This window comes from Saimiri boliviensis, chromosome 12 (genome assembly GCF_048565385.1).
Source record: "Saimiri boliviensis isolate mSaiBol1 chromosome 12, mSaiBol1.pri, whole genome shotgun sequence".
Classification (NCBI taxonomy): Eukaryota; Metazoa; Chordata; class Mammalia; order Primates; family Cebidae; genus Saimiri; species Saimiri boliviensis.
In genome coordinates, this window is record NC_133460.1 from 57,657,663 (window position 1) to 57,676,843 (window position 19,181).

Here is a 19,181-nt window from a genome sequence, read left to right on the forward strand (position 1 = left end):
GGTGAGGGCAGACCTTTCTACTCATCAGAATTCAAAGTGTGACTCCTCCACTCTGTCCCCTTGATGACTTTACATGTTCTCAGGACAGCTTTCAGAAAGCCTCCTGCCTGCTACTTGAACGTGAAGATGTGGGGGGAGGCGGGCGGCCGTCGTGCGGGGACTATATGTGGAATTTGTTGAGATCAGGCAGAAGGAAGTGAAGACACTCTCTTCTGATTCGTGACATGTGAGAACATTCTCTTGACAGAAGCAGCTCCTGGTAATGGTAACAGCTTCCAGGCCCTCGACAGGCCGCAGCCCATCACCTTCAGCGTCCTGCCAAGCTCAGCAGCAGCAGCAGCAGCAGCGTGGCAGGAGGGGGCGGAGAGCTGGAGGCAGCAGCGTCTGCCTGGGAATGGGGGCTAGAGGTAGACGCCGGGAGAGGCAGAGCTAGAGCAAGACTGAGAGAACGGAGACAGGGGCATGAGAGAAACAAAGGGAAATTGAGGCAAGAAGAGATCAGATCAGGAAGGTACAGGGGCCTGGGAAGGCAGAGAGTAGGAGGCAGAAATAGTGCTAAAGATGGAGACAGGTGGAGAAGGACCTGCAGAGATTCGGCCCCAGCATTTATTTTTTGCCTGTTGCTTCCACTAGAACACATGCCTCATGAGGGCAGTGATTTTTTATGATTTGCTGACCCCCATACTTCCTGAAGGCCTCCCTGAATCCTCAAGGCACACTCCCTGTTTGGAAGCCTAGAAGCTGGCCCTGCTGAAAAGAAGGCTGAGAAGTTGTCTTAGTCCAGGCCACCAGCAACAAAAGTTTCTGGACCTCTGTAGCTTATGGAGGCGTTTAGGACCCAGGATTTCTGGGTGTGTAGCTCTGTAGGAAGTTGTCTTCCTCCTGATGTCAAGATTTGGGAACTCGGGGAGATGCTATTTCTCTCAAAAAATAGTATCTTTTTAAAAATAAAAGGTTGCTTTCTCTCATTTAAAAATAACCTTTTCCCACCCCTGTTACCTCATTACAAAAGAAAACAAAGCAAGTTCATCATGGAGAACTTGGAAAATGCGAAAAGATACAGGAAAAAAATTAAAACATGACTTGCTGTCACATCACCTAATGATAACCACTGCTAGCAATGTGATGGTTTTCCTTTCAGTCTTTTGTCAATGTATAGAGCTATATAATTAGCAGCAATATGCCACAAGCATTTTATTAAATATTATTTGATATTATCACTTTTATTAGTGTATATATTTTAATGGATGGACAAGGCTTTCTTTATTGAATCTATAGCTGAATATTTAGGTTGCATGTAACTTTGCCCCATAAGCAATGCTTTGATAAATATCTTTCTGCCTACATCTCTGCCTGAGTTTCTGAATATTTCTTCAGAATATATTTAAAGAAGGAGACTTACTGTGTCAAAACTATGAACATTTTTAGGGCATACATACACACATATGAATATACACATACACACTCATACACAGACACACACACTGATATAGTTTGGGTCTGTGTCTCTATCCAAATCTCATGTCAAATTGTAATCCCCAATGTTGGAGGTGGGGCCTGGTGGGAGGTAATTGGATCATGGGGCAGATTTCCCCTTAGGTACTATCCTTAAGATAGTGAGAGATTTATTGTGAGACCTGGTTGTTTAAAAGTGTGTGGCAGCTCCTTCCTCTCTCACTTCTTCCTGCTTGGGCCATGAAAGACGTGCCTGCTTCCCCTTCCTTTTCCACCATGATTGTAAGTTTCCTGAGGCCTCTCCAGAAGCTATTGCTGCTGTGCCTGCTGTACAGCCTGCAGAACCATGAGTCCATCAAACCTTTTTTCTTTATAAAATTTTCAGTCTCCGGTATTTCTTTATAGCAATGTAAGAATGAACTAACACACACACACACACATCTTCAAATTGTCCCCCAGGAATCATATACAATTAAATTTTTAGTGCAAATAAGACCCAAGTGCTGATGACAGAGCATTTGCTGGCTAATGACAGTCCTCTGCAGCCTTGTAAGGTAAGTTGACATAGGTGGGAGTTAAGTGTAATTATCTCTATTTTTCAAAGGAAGAAACTGAGGCCCAGAGAGGTTAAGTGGCTTGGCCAACATCTGAAACTAAACTAAGTGGTCTTCTGTACTGGCTTCCCCATTCTAGTCATACCATCAGCACCCAGAGTCAGACCCTCACGGGCCCTAGCTTGGACTACCCCAGAACCACCTTGCCATTGTGGCAGCCACTAGCCACACATGGCTATTTAAATTTATATTTATTAAAATAAAACACAATTTTAAAAACTAGCTCCTCTGTCTCTTTGACCATATTTCAAGTAGCTAAGAACCATAGGTGGCTATCATGTTGGATAGTACAGATATGAAGCATTTCCATCACAGAAAGTTCTACTGAACAGCACTGCTCTAGAAGGTGTGGATTCTCCCACCCTCTCCCCCACACACCAACTATCACTCATTCTATACACCATGGATGTATCAGACCTCCTGAAAACATAAATTTGATCATGTCACTCACCAGTCCAAAACCTTTATTGATCCTTGTTACCTGTTATCTCCCACATTAAGAGGAAGCAGAAATCCACAGCTACCTTTGTTCTTCATCTCCATGCCTTTCTGAAAAATTATTACACACCATCTGTGTCTGGACTGAGGCTCTATAGGTACAGAGATGGACAAAGCATAAACTCTACATTCAATGAGCCCATGATTTGATGGGTTCAAATACTACACACTGCCTGGCATCCTGCCCTGCTTTATTGTTTCTTATAGCACTTAACTACTGCCAGCATTTATTTATTGCCTGTTGCTTCCACTAGAACACGTGCCTCATGAGGGCAGTGATTTTTTATGATTTGCTGACTTGCAGTAGAGCCTACTGAAGTGCTTGGCACTTAGGACTTGCAAAATAAATATCTGTGAATAATTAACTACATTGCAGGATACTGAACTTCTGATTCTTTCTGATGGGCTAGAAAAATTGGAAATGAAGCAATGCTCCACCACAGGAGTTAGTACCTCAAGCCTATAATGTTTGAAATCTGACCTGTATTCCCTCTTGATACTCAAACGCCAGGATATTGCATTTCTGCAAACCACCACCATCCCCTACATTGTTGGGATAGAGAAAAAGGAACAATACAAGATATATTTTATGACAACTATTTGGTCCAAAGGAGGCTCCCAGCTGGGACTATCTCCTACTTGAAAAGGTAAATCAAGCACTCAATCCTTGCAAGTTATCCAGCAGGAAAGTTTAAGAAGATTATGCATCAAACTTTCTGAAGCTGGGGTCAAAAGAAATGAAATAAGCAACTCTCTGCAATTCTTCTGTGGTATTAATTTCTGAGAAGTTTTTAAAACAATAGGTAGCATTCAGGTTAAGTGGTTAGAATCCTTTTTAGTTTGCCTGTTCATTTTTGGCACTAATGGCAGTAATGGGGCAAGGAACTGTTTAAGAAACAGTTTAAGGAAGAGTACTGACAATGGTAGTGGTAGAATTTCAGGTCGTCAAACATACCATACAGAATCCCTCCATCTTTACCCTGTTTTTCTTCATCTTTACCTTTATTTGGAATCTTCTTATCAAATAGAAAACATTTTCATCTCCTTCTGTTGATTTTTAAAAACCAGCTGAAAAGCCTCTATCTTTTAATAGGAAAATTTAGTCCATTCACTTTTAGTGTAACCACATTTTTACAAAATTTTTTTCCTGATAGTTGGATTTATGTTTACTATTTGTTTAGTTTTCTTTTTCTTTTCTTGATTTTTACTCCACTTTTCTATTCCGTTGATGGTTTCTATTTTCTCACACTCATAATTGAACATATGCTTTTCCATTATATAAAAACAGAATGCCATTATTTCCCCTATTGTTTCCTTTTTTACTCCAAGATCATATGGCCTTTAAAATCTTTTTAATTCCCCTCTTTCTTTCTACAGATGAGAACTTTAAAACTCATTTACCTGTACCTTCTTTCCCCATACCCCCTAAAGTTCAAGTTTTTCCCAAAATAGTTTTATTATAATTAGTTTCAGACTGTTATTAGATTTTCCCAATACTGCGTCATTTCTATTTCAAGATCATTACTTAGTACTTTCCTTACACCTTCCAAGAAACTCTGTAATTATCAATTTAAATTTAACCATATGTAGATTAATTATTCACTGCTCTTTCTCTCCTTTTATTAAACTGTTTAAGGAATTCTCTCCCCCCACCCTCCACCAATCTCCCAGTCTGTGTTGTGATCCCCCTTTTATTTCTGATCAGAATCCTTCCTTTTTTATTGTCCTTAGATGGTATAATGGTTTTAAAATAAGTCCAAAAATAATTTGATGCTCCTTCCTTCATGAGGTAGAGCTTAGTTCTCTCCTCTTGTGTGTGGGTTGGGCTAGCTTCTAATGAGTAGAATGAAGTGGTGTGACTTCTCAGAGTAGGCCATAAAAAGCACTATCGTTTCCTCTTTGCTGTCACTTTTGGATCACAAGCTATGGAGGAAGCCAGTCACCATATTTTGAAGAGACTCAGGCAGCTCTATGGAGACATCCACATGGTAAGAAATGTAGGCTCCCTACAATCAGCCAGCAAGGGCTGAGGCCTTCTGCCATCAGCCATGGGAATCAGTCGTCTTGGAAGCAGATCGCCCTGTCTCACTCAAGTATTCTGATGACTGCAGCTGGCAAATCAGAACCGCTGTTGAGACACCCAGAGGAAGCCTCTTTGTCTTCTCATTATCTACTCGACACAGCCCACCTGTTCAGCAACCCCCAGCATCTTCTCAGAGGCCAGGAAGATCAGCAGGTTCTCTCGGGAATGCTCAGGCTGGCCTATGGGGTCCTTCTGCTGTAATCTCTGGGGATTGAGGTCACTCCAGGATCTTCTGCTGTTCTGATCTTCTCCTTGGTACTTTCAGCTGCCAAAACCCAAACTCTTGCATGGACCAGAGGGGAAATGAAATTCCATGCTTTCTGTCAGAGTTTGGAAATTTGCTCACAATTTTCAGATCCTGTAACTCACTGACCCCAGCACTGACTAGCTGTGGAGGAGTGGTGATTGAATTCAATGGGGAGGTAAGCCGTTTTCTTCCCAGAATGCCTTGCTCCCTTGTGAGACTGACTCCCCAGTCCTCCAAAAAACTCAATTCATTGTCTTGGATGCAGCTAACCTTGACATAGGCTATGTAGGCTGGTGGATGCCAGGGATCACATTTCATTCATTTCACTCTCCCTTGTTCTCCCAGCACCTACCTAGTACCATGAGACTTGTGAAACAGAGCTTATTGTTTTCCTCTGGTGGCTTGAGTAAAATACCGTTCCTCCCCTTTCATAGAGAAGGGCACTGGTGTGCCTACCTGGGATCCCAAAGACATATGCTCTTGGAGTAGTCGGAATCTGGGATGAAGTTGCTCTCAAACCTCCCTGTTATCTTGCCTGGATTCTCCTGCAATAGAGTATCTGCTTCAAGAGTTTATAAAAGGTATAAAGTGTGATCCATTTGGCTAGAGAAGCAGGGCTAAGTCTCTGTTTCGTGCAATCCATATTGGTTCTAACCCACTTCTAGGAGTCTATCTGGAGGCCTGCAAGGCCTCCTCATATTGGGAATGGTGAGCATTGACCTGGCTGGTGGTTCTCCAGATGTGTTCTGGGACCATGGTTCTCCCTGGGCTACAGTGTGGATGTCTCCATAGGGCTGCCTGAGTGTCTTCAAAATATGGGGACTGGCTTCCTCCATAGCTAGCGATCCCAAAGAGACAGCAAAGTGGAAACAACAATGCTTTTTATGGCCTACTCTGAGAAGTCACACTACTTCTCCATTCTACTCATTTGAAGGCAATTGACATTAAATATGTTTAGAAAACTTCCCAAACTATGCTGTAGAGAACATGTGGATATTACCCTAACACACACAAAGTAGGTAACCAGTAAAGAAACCTATTTAAATGTATTGAACTAAAATTTCTCAAACATACATGACCGTCGATTTCATTCCCCTTTTCAACATGTAATACCCACCAGCAACCTGTGGGTGTATTTTCCATGGATAATATTTTGGAAAACACAGGGATCCCGAAGCTCCAAGGGACCTTGGGGTTCACACGAAGCCCAGTTTTTCCCTTTAACTCTGAGGCAGTGTGGTCCAAAGCAGTAGGTCTCAAAGTGTGGTCCCCAGACCGATGTCACCTGGGAGCCTTTTGAAAATTCAAATTCTTAGGCCCCACTTAGGCCCGGTGAATCAGAAGCTCTGGGGGTGAGGTCCTTCAGCCTGCATTTTTATGTCCCACCCAAGTAATTTAAGTCTGAGACCCACTGGCCCAGTGGATTGAGAAATAAACTCAAGCTCCATTGTCTGGGTTTAATTTCTGCCTCTGCTGCTTGGTACCTTTGTGACCTTGGGTGAGCTTTCTAAATTCCTGCGTGAAACAGTATCCATCTCAGGGGTTCGTCATAAGCATTCAGTGAATTAAAATACGTAAAGCACTTGGAGCAGTATCTGCAATGTGTTAATTGCCATTGTGTTCACCACTATTGCCATTATTGAATAGTTTCTCTGAATTTCCGCTAAATGGAAAAATAGAGTGTTATTGAGACTTACTATGTGATAGGAACTAAGGTATGGGTTGGCAAGGGAGGGTTGCAAGTTGGCATCCTAAAATTCTGGAATCTGATTACTGACCTTACAGAACACAAGACATTCCTGTGCCAGGAAATGCTTTGCACTGTGACATTTTAGGAAATGTCTTTTCATTACAAGTCATGGTGCTTCATTATAAACTACTGGTTTTGTGGGATGAGGAACTCAGAGTGAGTAGGATCACTTCCAGCTGTATTTTCTGCATCAGCTTCTGGTAGTGAATGGAATCCCATGACTCCACAGGAGGGCCTTCTCTAGGCACTTACAGAGAGAATCTCCTTTCAGTTTGTGTTACAATAAACCCAACGACATAGTAACCTCTGCAATTTGACCAAGGTCGCTCTGTGGCAGAGTTGAGATTCGAACTCAAAGCCTCCAACTCTCTGTCTAGTGTTCCCACTGCAATACTAGAGTATGTTCCATCTAGAGGAACATAGAAAGACAGCATGAATTCTAACCAGCTCAATTTGCAGAGAGAAGATTGAAGTGAAAGGGAGCCTGTAGCTGGCTTAAGGCCATACAGCAAGGGAGAAGATGATAGCAGAAGCCAAGCTCTGCTCCTCTAAACTCAGTGCCCTTCACTTCAAGATGCAGTGAGTCCCCGGCCTGACTTCTGCAGTTAGACGTAGTGTGCAGGCTGGCTTTTGTGGATTTTCCTGTTCTTTTCCAAGCATCTTGCCATGAGTAAGAAGGACTAGTCACCTGAGGTGGGGTGGGTGTGGATTTGCTGTCAATGGCCTTGTCCTACCCCAGATGTCCCTCTTTGGGACATGCTTGGTTGACAATCTGCAGGAAGCTCTGGGAAAGCCAAACAAAAAGTAACTAGAATGGGCCACAGGGGGCCCATTAGCTTCCTGGAGCCTTACGGAGCATCCCCTGGAGAGATCATTGCTGGGAGTGTGTGATCAGTGCAGGCACCATCACAGGCAGCTGCTGGCATATTAATATTCCAGATAAATGGCTTTTGGCTCAGGCAAAAGATCCTGCTTTGGAGCAGGTTTCTTTTTGAAGCTCCTAAGAGGGGCAGCTTGCAAAAGAAGGCGAGGGAAAAAGGCAGCTTTGCGGAATGATTCCACTTGAAACCCTCTGCTCCCATCCATCTCTGTTTATTTTGTTCCTCTGCCTCTCCTGATTCATGGCAGGCTCACAAAAAAGGAGAGGGAGAGCTCAGCTGCACATATCCTCAGGGAGAAAGATGGTTGGCAATTACCCAGGACACTAAAGCCGTCGTCTGCACAACCCATCAGCTTCGGAGCCTCACCACCTTGTGCTTGAATCCTAGCTCTGCCATTTCCCAGCTCTGTGACCTTGGCTGGATCTCTCAACCTTGTTGAGGTTCAGTTTTCTTGACAGTAAAATGGGAGAGGATAACATTTTCCCTACAGGGTGGCTGAGGATTAAAAGCAGCCAGGGACTTAGCACAATGCCCGCTGGTTGGTGAAGGTAGGTGCCATTATCACAAAGGTGCCAGCGCAGAGCTAACAGAGCTAGCAGAGTGTCCTGAGCAGGGCGGGTGACATTCATTCCCTGCAGTGACCCTGCTCACAGGCTGCTGAGAGTCCTGCTTCTTGTGCTGGCTCATGTGGAGTGTGTCCAGATGTTTCAAGCATAGGGAAACTCCATCCTAAAGTCCTTTAAATCTGTTTTATAGGTTCAGAATCTGAGACCCAGAGAGTGAGTGATTTGCTCAAGTTCACACAGCAAATTAGATGCCAGAGTGGAACAAAGCCTGTTTTTCCCTGTCTTTCTGAGCATGTAAGATACATTCTCAGAAGGCACTTTACTACTTGAGGCCTTTCTCTCTTTCTCTGAAGCCTTGCACTTAGAAAGGGCCATATTTGTCTTTGCAGGTCCATGACCAGACCGGGCCAGACTGGCAGAGGGGCATATGGTGTAGATGTTCCCAGACCTTGTCAGTATTGGGGTCACCTGGTGAGCTGTTCAGAAATGGGTCTCCAGCTCTACCGCTAGAGTAACTAGGGAGGGAAGCAGTGTGGACTGGGTCTCAGGAACTTCACCCATGGTGCTCCCCTGAGAGCTCTGTGAGGAACAGGTGGGAAGCCTCCTGGCCTGGGAGGACCTCATCCCCTAACGCAGGGAGGGGCATTGCTCCTGATTCTTTCGTGACCCTGAGAAATTACCTGTCTTAGACTCAATTTCCTCATCTGTACAGTGGAAGGCAAATATTTCTTTTCTCAGGGATTGTGGGAACCAAACAGAAAAATATGTGCAAGCGTGTCTGTCCAGTGCCTGGTTGGGGTAGATAAATGAAATGCTTGCTCAGGCAAGTCCAGGAGTGCTCAGCACAGCACCCAGGGAAGCATGTCCCATGGAGGGACGTCATCCCATCTTCCATGGTTACCAGAGGCAGGCTTTCAGTGCAGATGCAGGCCTGGACTTGGTCTCTAGCAGGGCTGGCCAAGGTACTGAGCCTGAGGATGTAGGATGCAAGGCGTGATAGACATGCACGGCAGTGACAGCAACAACAGGGCAGTTCTGTGTGCTTACCATGAGCCACACACGCATCAGGCACACTGGATGGTAGTCATTTCTCCTTCACCTGGGACACAGAAGGGAGCCCCATTTGACAGTGGTGGACAGCTACCTAAGGCTCATGCCTACGGTCTGGCAGGAGCATAATGCCTGGTCCCTCTAGCCCTGGTGGCCCCCACCTCCAGCTATGGAGGGAAGGGCTGCTGCAACATGGTAGAGAATGTTCCCCAAGGGGGCCACCAGCCTTCTGGGCTGCAGAATCAGGAACCCAAGGAGCTCAAGTCTTGGCACTAGGCCAGGGTTGGAGTAGGCAAGTCTCAACCTCTCACACCCTCCAGCCCCAGATGTGTTTGTGACCAGAAAAAAATGCTGCTCCAGACCTGGCCGCCTCACAGAACCAGTGGAAGGGTCTCCGGAGAATGAGAACCTGACAGCCCCTGTGGAACACAAAGCCATTGCTATGTGAGGAAGAAGATGTTGAGGATACAGAAGGAGTGGGAGGAGAGAAATGTATTGCTCTAATTTCAAGAAAATGATCATTATCAAAAGCCCAATTTGAGCTTTCCATACACCCAGCATTTCCAGGGCTGGTGACGTGATCCATCCACCAACACTATCCTATTCTCCCCAGCAAACACACAGTGCTGTCTCTGTCCTTCCCCCTGAGGACAGTCCAGTGTCCTGAGCACCTGTGCACCCCTACTCCCTGGCCATTGCGGACCACAGTGCCTCCTGAGAGTTTCTCACTGGGACCAGACAGAGCTCCAGAGGGATGTCCTGACTCTTGGGGGTGGACGGCCACCAGACTAGGACTGATGCCTTATTTCCAGGATATGTGCAGGAAATACCAAGGTCACTGAGGAGTGAATCACCATCTAAGTCTCCTGGAACTGTCAGGAGGAAGGAGCCTCAAGAAGATCCATGTGAGGTCTGGCCAGGGCATATGCTTCCCCTACTGTCACATGGTTTGCCAGGGTTCCATCCATGAGGTCATACTACTGTGCCTCCGAGTTTGACAGCAATCATTTAATTCTAAGAGTCTATGACCCTTGGCCATTTGACTCCACCATCTATCCACTGCTTACTGGCATTCAGAGCATCCTTGGGAAGCAGACTTCAAACCCTAATTGCACACCTCTCATCACAGGGAATCATTCTCTCCCTTGTCAGCCATTTCATCTCCCCATGGCTCTGGCTTTGTTAGAAAATTGTTTCTAGCGTGAGCTAATATGTTTGTCTTCCTCGGAACCCACCCTCTCTCCCTGTCCCCTGACTACCCTTTAGAGATCTTCGAAGTGAAGTCTTCCCCCTCTCTGAGTTCTCATGAGACAGGGAGTCACCAGAGACATGAGATATACCATCTGTATCAAACTCCTAGGGAGTATAAGGCAAATCGGTTTTCACTCTTTTTTGTAAAACTTTCCCATCTCTTAGCAAATGAAGGCAGGTCTGATGCTGTTACTCCCATTTTATTGATGAAAACAATGAAGCACAGAGCAGGCAACTGACTATCAAAGGGCATGTGTTGATAAGTTGAAGAAGGACCTGAGATTCAGGTCATCCTCCTCCAAGTCTGAGGCTCTCCAGGATGTATTGTGTGAGGCTCAGGGTCTGAATTGCAGGGGGTTCTGGGGTGTCCTACTGTCCTTCAGGGAACTTGGCCTCATCACACCTTTTCTGACCAGCACACAGCCCCCTGCCCTGTGTGACCTTAGGAGCAGAGGACATTACATTTCTTAGAATAGGGCCAGACAGCCTAGGCTGCTGGCTTTCCTCCAGCAATTCTTGGGGCTGCTTCAAGCAGAAATGTCTGGAAACTTGTGGAGTTCATGAGTAAATGGCTTCATGGAAGTGCCTGTTAAAATTTCCTCTGCTGGAGACTAAAGTAGACAGAGCCAAAGGCAGTGGGCCTCCCACCTCCCTCATGGTACCCCTGGGTCTCATTCTTCTTTCACTCCAGCCCAGCCCTGGAAAACCCACACCCTTGTCTAAACACCAGCACCAAGCCGACCCAAGCAGAGGCCATATGTGTTAGATTATATTATTGTTTAAAATATTTGCTGGTCTTTTCCATGGAAGATTATTCCTCCTTACCCCATTAGGCTTGGCCATTTGATTCGATTTAGCCAATGAAATGTGAGCAGAAGTGAAGTGTGCTACTTCTGAGCAGAAGCTTTAAGAGTTGTGGAGTTCTACTGTTTTTCCTCAGCCATGAGACTAGCTATGCCCCTGAGAGAGGCTGCTCCCTCTGCCCAGTACTGGAATGACAATGGCATAGGACAGAGCTACAGATGGTCAGAGAGGATATAGAACGCAAGTGAGAACTAAGCCTTTGCTGCTGTAGGTCACTGAGAGTTGAGAGGTACTTGTTACTGCAGCATAACTTAGGCTGACTGATACACAAGGCATGGGAAGAGTTAGTGTGCTGTCAAGAAAGATGGGCCCGAGGGTCCCTCCAGAGCAAATCTCCCATGACAAAAAAAAAAAAAAAAAAATTCTTCTCACATGGGAAGAGAGACAAAATATCTGCAGGGAGACCCAGAGGTGAGAGAGCTTTATTCCCCCATCTTCCCTCTGCAGACTTCACTGACTTAGAATGTAAAAGGCAGAGTCTGCATTTGCTCCCATCTCCCCTCACACATCTCCCAGCCAGAAAGCTCATTTGGGGCCTCTGATAGGGATGATGTGAGACCCAGTTTTTATCCTCAGGAGAAAATAGTTTGTGATCTTTAAATAAGAAAGGAAAACAGCTCCTGGAATTGATTCCTGAGTAATTTAATCACCTTTTGTCCAGACAGTTCAGAGCTGGCTCAAGACTTAGCCACACATTGACATATGAACTGCACTTCCAGCAATGTCCACATGCAGAGGGACCTGAGGAGCTTCAGTACCACCCCTTCACCACCCCTCTGTCTCCTGGGAGAAGCACTGGGCAGAGAACTGCTCTGGACCATACCATCTTCCAAAGCACCCAGAGGACTGGGAGGGCCACTGAGACCGCACCCATGCCTTTAAACATAGGAGGGAAGCTGATGCTCAGGAAAAGCACACACCAAAAAAATCCTGAGGTGCTGGGATGTGTTATGTAACTGTTTTCCTCATCTATGGAAGAGAGAACGATTGTCTGAGTGGAGGTCAGGAGGCTGGCGTCTGACTCCTGCTTCCTCCTCCCAACTGCAGCAACATCTTGGCAAACCATCATGTCTTGGAGTCTCAGCTTTACTAACAGAAGACTGGTTTCTGTCATTCATTCATGTAATAACTACTTTCTAAACACCTGCTATCTACAAGACATGGCATATAGATGACAAAAGCAAATAAAAGTAAAATGAGGTGTGGCAGGTTGGAAAAATGACCACAGATTCTTCCCATCTCTGTGCCCTTTTTGCATCAAGAGGTAGAGTGTAGGTAGACTTGGCCATGGGACTTTCTTGGTCACGGGACTTTCTTGGCCACGTGAATTTCTTTGGGCAATAGGGTAATAGTAAATGTCACACAGCAGAGACTTATAAAGCCCTTGTATATTGGGACTTCCTTCTTTCCTGTGCTTGTATCCCTGAGACCACCATGGGAATACGCCCAAGCTGGTCTCCTGGAGGATGAGAGTCACACATCCCAATTCTTCCTATGTCTCATGCTGGCAGCCGGCAAGCCACCAGCATGTGTGCATGGCACACCTAGACTGTCCAGCCACCAGCTACCCATCGACTGACCACAAATGAATGATGATGCCCAGAATGAATTGGCTAAACCAGGAAAAAACACACCCAGATGACCCACATAATTGTGAGCAACATAAAATTATTGTTATTTTAAGCCTTTAATTTTGGGGGTGATTTGTTACAGAGCAAAATCTAACTGATACAGAAAGGAAGACATTCATTGAGCATCTTTTCATGGTAGGTAAAGGTCCTTTATACAGATTTCCTTATTACATCTTTTCTATGACCCTGAAGAGTAAATCATATGCACCCCACTTTACAGTTGAGAAAAACAAGGCTGAGAGAGGTCAACCCACTAGTCAGACCAGAGTAGTAGGAGAGCCAGAATTAGAACCCAAAGCTCAGATGGGCTTAACCTGCCAAGGAGGTACCTGCCAAAGGAAGGGTTCGTGCAGCCAAGTCTGAGTAGACTCTGCTTGGCAGGCTCAGGATTCTTGGTCTGTAGGCTGTACAACCCACCCTGAGACTTTACTCCTGGTGCTCTGCAGAGCGGCATGCTGTGCAGGGAAAAAGTATGATGAGTTCAGAAAGCCTGAAAGAAGATGGGGTCATGATGAAAGATACGAGGAGAAGAGGTCAAGGCAGTGCTTTACAGCTGAAATGCCTCATAAGACCAGCTTATGGGAGCCTGCTTCTAAATGATCAATTCCAATCTCATTATGACCGCAGCTGCCATTAACTCAGGAGCTAATTGCTATTAGCTTACAGAAACTCAAGAGGGTTTAGCTGCAAAAATTCCACGACATGGGGCCATCTCACTGCTTAAATGGCCACATTCCTGTTATTAATTCCATTTGACTATTAGCTTATTACTGTTAAGTTATTATAACTTTGTATGAAGTCCTTGAACCGGATGTATGTCCTCCATGTACATTTCATTATGGGGTGCAGAGTGCACCCAGAGGTTCGATATTTTCATTTTCATTTTGCCTTAAAGTATAGGCTTATTTAAAAGCATCAGGAAGGCTCTTGATTTGGAAGACAGCTCTGTAAGCAAAAGCCCTAACAAAAACCAGACTTTGCTCAGCGTTTTGATGCAATTAAGGTCTTGGCAAGTGTAGAGTGAGTCTGAACAGCAGAGTTGAGCTCTGGAAAGGCCCTGGGAGACTCTAGTCCATTCTCATGTTACAGTTGGGGAAACTGAGGACTAGAGAGGAGGCAGGACTCAGGTGAGAAAACATGCCACGTCAGCATCAGGCAGACAGCACTATCTGAAACAACCAGCTCTCGGTTTTAGATGAATTAAAAGTCTGCTGAAGATGCCAAGCATGCAAGATTACCAACACCAGACCATTTCAGCAGGGTCTGCAATCTCGCCTGCAAAAAATACCTACGTGCTGAGAAACGGGCCAAGATGTAATCATTCAGTCCTTTCCAGTGGAGAGGCAGCTGGATGGAGAACTACATGACAGTGTGTAAAATTAGACGTATTTAACGGGTGACAACAAGGTTCTCTCTGTCTGCGTTCAGAAGCCTCCCTTAACAAGATCCAGTTGGTTAGTTAAGAAAATAGGAGTGTGTACAATTACCAAGTTCACCGTTTGTTTTTGTTTAACTCTGTAGCTTCTTCCCAAGATGCCTCCAGGCACGTCTGGAAAAATATCAGCACCTGTTGCTAAGCAGAGTCTGGGCCTGGGAGGTGTTCTCTAAATGCTCCATGGAGTCCCTCTGTGGTCAGGTCCAGAGGGCTGCTGAGGAGGAGGGGTTGGTGGGGCCGGGGCTCTGACACCAGCTCTGTCTCTCACTGGCCGCGTGGCTGTGGAAGGTCACGGTCCTTCTTGGAGTCCCAGTTTTCTCATCTACACAACTGAAGAAGCAGACTGGCATGTCCTCAGTGCTTTTCTCTTCTGCATGTCTATTCTAAATCTCTTTTATTGGATTTTTGCTCTTAAAAGCATGGAGGAGGGAGGTGATAAGACGGAGCAAAGGAAATTGGCAGCTCTTGAGTGCAGGGCTTTCTCTGGGGTCAGGGTTTTTGAAAGGATCCTCATTAAAGCCAAGTGAGTTCTTTCGAGTGAAGATCTCGGCAGAGTTGCTTGTTGACCTTGAGAGGTAGGGATTGCTGAGTGACAGAGAGAAAGAAGAGAAAAGAGAGAGGCAAGGAGAAAAAGGAGTCAGAAAGGAAAAAAAAAGAAGGAGGAGGAAAAGGAGGTGGAGGGGGCAGCGGGGCAGGGGAGGCAAGCAGCCTCAGAAATGGGAGCGATTTAAAGTGAAGAAACAAGTTGGCGAAAATCAGGCGGGAGGAGCAGAGAGCAGAAAAGAATAAAAGGTAAGGAGGGACTCAAATGGAGAAGTGGGGGATAGAAATGCATGAATCTATCAGTTAATTTCTGGAGCATACAAAACAGAAATAATCCTTCAAAGCGTGCATTTGAGGGCGAAGTGGGCGATGGCGTGACATGAAATGAAAGGAAGCATTTTTTAATGCAGACACATAAGCAAGGCTTTAATTATTAACTGATTGCTTGTGTATGTGCGTGCACGTGCACACACACACGTGCAAGTAACAGGCCATTGTGTCCAGGCATCGCAAAACAGGCCACAGAAACCACTGGGCAGAGTCAATATTTCCTCAAAATGGCAGTAATTTAACCATCGTGCCTGTCTCTGCGCTCTCAGAATGTAGCTAACGTCTTAAGTCAATAGCTTTATGGAATCCCTGCAAATCCCTTCCCTCTTGCTGCCACCCTGGAGAGACACGGTTGTGTGTTTTACCTGGAAATAAAGCAGCTGCACCCCCAGCGCAGGCAGGTGAAGAGACAGCGATGATCTCATCGCCTACCCAGCCCGTTTTCCTCGTGACTCACCTTGCAGCTGGCGTGTAGTCTGCAGCCCTCCGATTCAGTGGGCTTGGAGTCCCCTTGCTCAGTTGCAAGAGGACAGGAGCTCTGGGAGGCTGAGGAGGGAATTTGGCTCAGTGGCTGTGCCCCTTCCTGTTCTCTTGCTTCTGGGTCAGGTGATTTGGCCCCAAACACCACACAAAGATGAAATATTTTGTTCCCTCACTGCTTGATAACTCTTCCCCAAGGTCCCTGGAGTCTCTGAGCTGTGAAAACAAAACAAAGCCCATCTCAGGACAGCTGAGGCTCTTTTGTCCTCTTGGTTTGCCTTGATTTTGTTAGTTCCACCCAGAGGACAGGACCAGACACTGTGGTCCACGCTAGGAAGAGAAAATATTGTCTGTTTCTGAAGCAAAACAGCTGAGGTTGAAAAAACAATTTGAATTGATAAGGTCCCTACAGAGGCTTGAAAGAGAACCCTGGCTTCTTTGTCAGCTTCCGTGTGAGGCTGTGAGCCTACTTGCTTGGTTAGCACTTGAACTATCCAGTGATCTGTGGGTAAACCAGAACTCCAAGCAAAAAGCAGCTCTGATTTGTAGCATTCGCCGATTTCCATGGTGTAAATACTCCCATTACGGGCAATTTCAACGGGTAAGTGGTGACGTCACTGAAGGAGGAGCTGGAAGGAGAGCAAGATGTTTGCTCTTGCTGTTTTGGGAGGAAGTAGCCACAGCACACCACTGTTTGAAACCATTTTCTCAGGGCTTCCTTCCCCTGCTCCTAACTTTCTTCAATACAGGGCCCATCCTGCTGCACATGAGTTCTTCTAAAACACAGGGATGATCATGGTGCTTCCTGGGTTAGAAACCATCAACGACTCCCCATGGTCTATGAGATAAAACCCAAAATTCTTAGCCCAGCTTTCAAGGCCTTTTTAATTTGGCCTCACTGTATATTTTTTTCAGCCAGATACATGACCCATGTAATATACATTATATTTGGACTCTGACGATTGCTGTCCTGTTCTCCCTTGGATTATAAATTCCTCATAGGCTTACAGTCTGTGTTCTTTTTTGCATCTCCAGCTCCTCACATGTTGAACGTGCTCCCCAGATGTTGCAGGAAGGATGGGGGTAAGGCCCTGAGTAATATTGGTTAATGCTGGACCAGCGGCTTTCCCTGCATGGCCTGTGCTCACCAGTTCCTCCATGGTCCCTTACTCTTGCCCACCCTCTGCCCAGTCTGCCCCTCCTACCACTTCCTCCACTGACAAACTCCAAACCCATGTCTCCTGACCCTAGCATCGGCTGTGCACGGGGAAGTCTTCTCCACCGCCATTCCATCTGCTCCGCAGCAGACATGAGTCGAGCTTCCCCTGCATGCCAGAGGCGGCTCCTGGCATGTGCTGGGGAAACAGCTATGGATGAGACAGATGATATCCCTGCCCTCCTGGAGCTGGTACATGGGGGAGGTCGATGATCAAAAGAACAGCAGCAATGCCCCAAAGCCAAAGGGGACAGGAGAAAGCTGGAGCAGCAAGGGAGTCGCAGGGGCTCTGATTTGACAAGAACAGCCAGGCAGGTGTCTCAGGAGAGGCTCTGGGAGGGGAGGCATCCTGTCTTTGTCTCCCCCATGAAGTCTGGCCCCTTGTGTCTCCTCCAGGCCTGTCTTGTGGATTGTCTCATGCATCTTATGCAATCGGAACATCCCTTATGAGGCTTCTTCCCCTGAATGAGTGTGCTTCAGTCTGTTTCATCCTGAGAACATGGCCTGTCCTTGACCTTAGCTTTCTCTTGAGATGATGCTCTCTCACTCTCCTCTTCTGTCCCCAGCTTTCCAGCTGCCCCTTTGCTCTGACATCCACTCCCAACTGCCACAAAATTCAGTCCCAATCATAGTCAGTGAGCCCGAAGTGCCATCCAGGCACTTCTCAGCCCTTCCCGGGCTGGGCCTCTGTGGGGTTGGACCTACTGAGCATCGCCTCCTCCTGAGACTCTCCTCTCCCTGGACTCTCCTTCTGTGGTTTCTCTTAAAGCCTTTGCTCTTCCAGGATCTTTCTTTGGACTCCTCTATAACACTCCCAGGACATCAACCTCCAACTCCATCTGTAAGCAGGTATACCCCCAGCCCACACCTACAGCCAATGTCCCTCTCCCAAGCAGCGGGCTGCAGAACCACCCCATCATGGGCATCCCCTGCCTTGAGTGGCCCACAGGCCTCGATGTGATCGTCGCTCAGATCTGCTACTCTCCTTAGGTCCCTGCTCATGAATGGGTCCACTGCTCAGCCAGAACCCCAGCAAAAGACGTGGACGCCACCCTAGACTCCTCTCTCTCCCATACTTGCCTCAATAATCCAGCAATTCCTGCTGCTTTTACACCCTAACTTATTTCCAAGTTTACTTCTCCATTTCTGCCACTGTCCTCATATCTGCTATTTGCACTCTCACTACCTCTCACCTCCTAACAGATTTCTCTGACTCAGGCTGGCCTCTGATTCACACCAAACTTCCAGAATAATCCTTCAGAAACAGAAATTTGCCCCCACCCCTCCCTGTATAGAGGCATTCTGTGGCTCCACGTAGCCCCCAGCGGAGGCCCACACTCCCAGGCCTGTCCCGCAGGCCCTCCGGGGCCTGGCGCCTGCCTGTCTGCCTGCCTGCCTGCTCTCACCACACCATCCTCGCTCTGCCTGGCCCTCGGTATTCCAGGCACACCCGGCTCCTTGTCATTCCATGCACTCAGCAGGCTGTTTCATGGCTCAGATCCTGTGCTTACTCAGGGTCCTCTGCCTGGAATAACCCGACTTTCTCCCCAAGCCAGTCCACCTGGCTCACCCTTCCTGACTCTGCACCTCTCAGCTCAGGCATGCCCTGCTGCCAGAAACTTCTCTCACTTGCCAACCCATCCCCGAACAGATCCCACAGGAGAGACTGCTCTTCCTGTTCCAGGCACCCCCCACCACACACACACCATATTGTAATTCGCCATTTGCGAGCACCCCCCACCCCTGATTGAGAGGGGAGCACACAGCCATATCATACTCATCTTTCATTCTCCATTCATAACCCATATGGTTCACTCGAAAAATCATTTGTTCAAGTAGTTCAGTGTTAGGCACCTGGTTAAAAGAAGGGAAAGAAAGGTACACTTGGCAGGGAAGCAGGACAGCATCATGGTTCCTGCCTTTCTGCTTAAGAGCTGTGCACCCTTGGGCAGGTCCTCAGCCTGTCTGGGCCTGTGTTCCATCACCTGTAAAATGAGCTGATAACAAATCAGCTCATCAGCGGGTTGCAGGAGGATTCATTGAGATGCGCACTGCTGAGCGCTTTGAACAGGCAGCTCCTCTTGTTATTCCCGGCACACCGCAGGACCTGCTCATGGACACATGTTCTTCCATTCAGTTTGCATAAGGCTCCAGTGAAATAGGTGGTGTTATCCTGACTTTCTCTGTTGGGGAACTGTCGGGTCTCCCAAAGGCATGCAGTCAGAGATGGAACAAAGTGTCACTGGCTGTTTCTGCTCAGAACACCTTGGGGTTGCTCCTCTGCTGA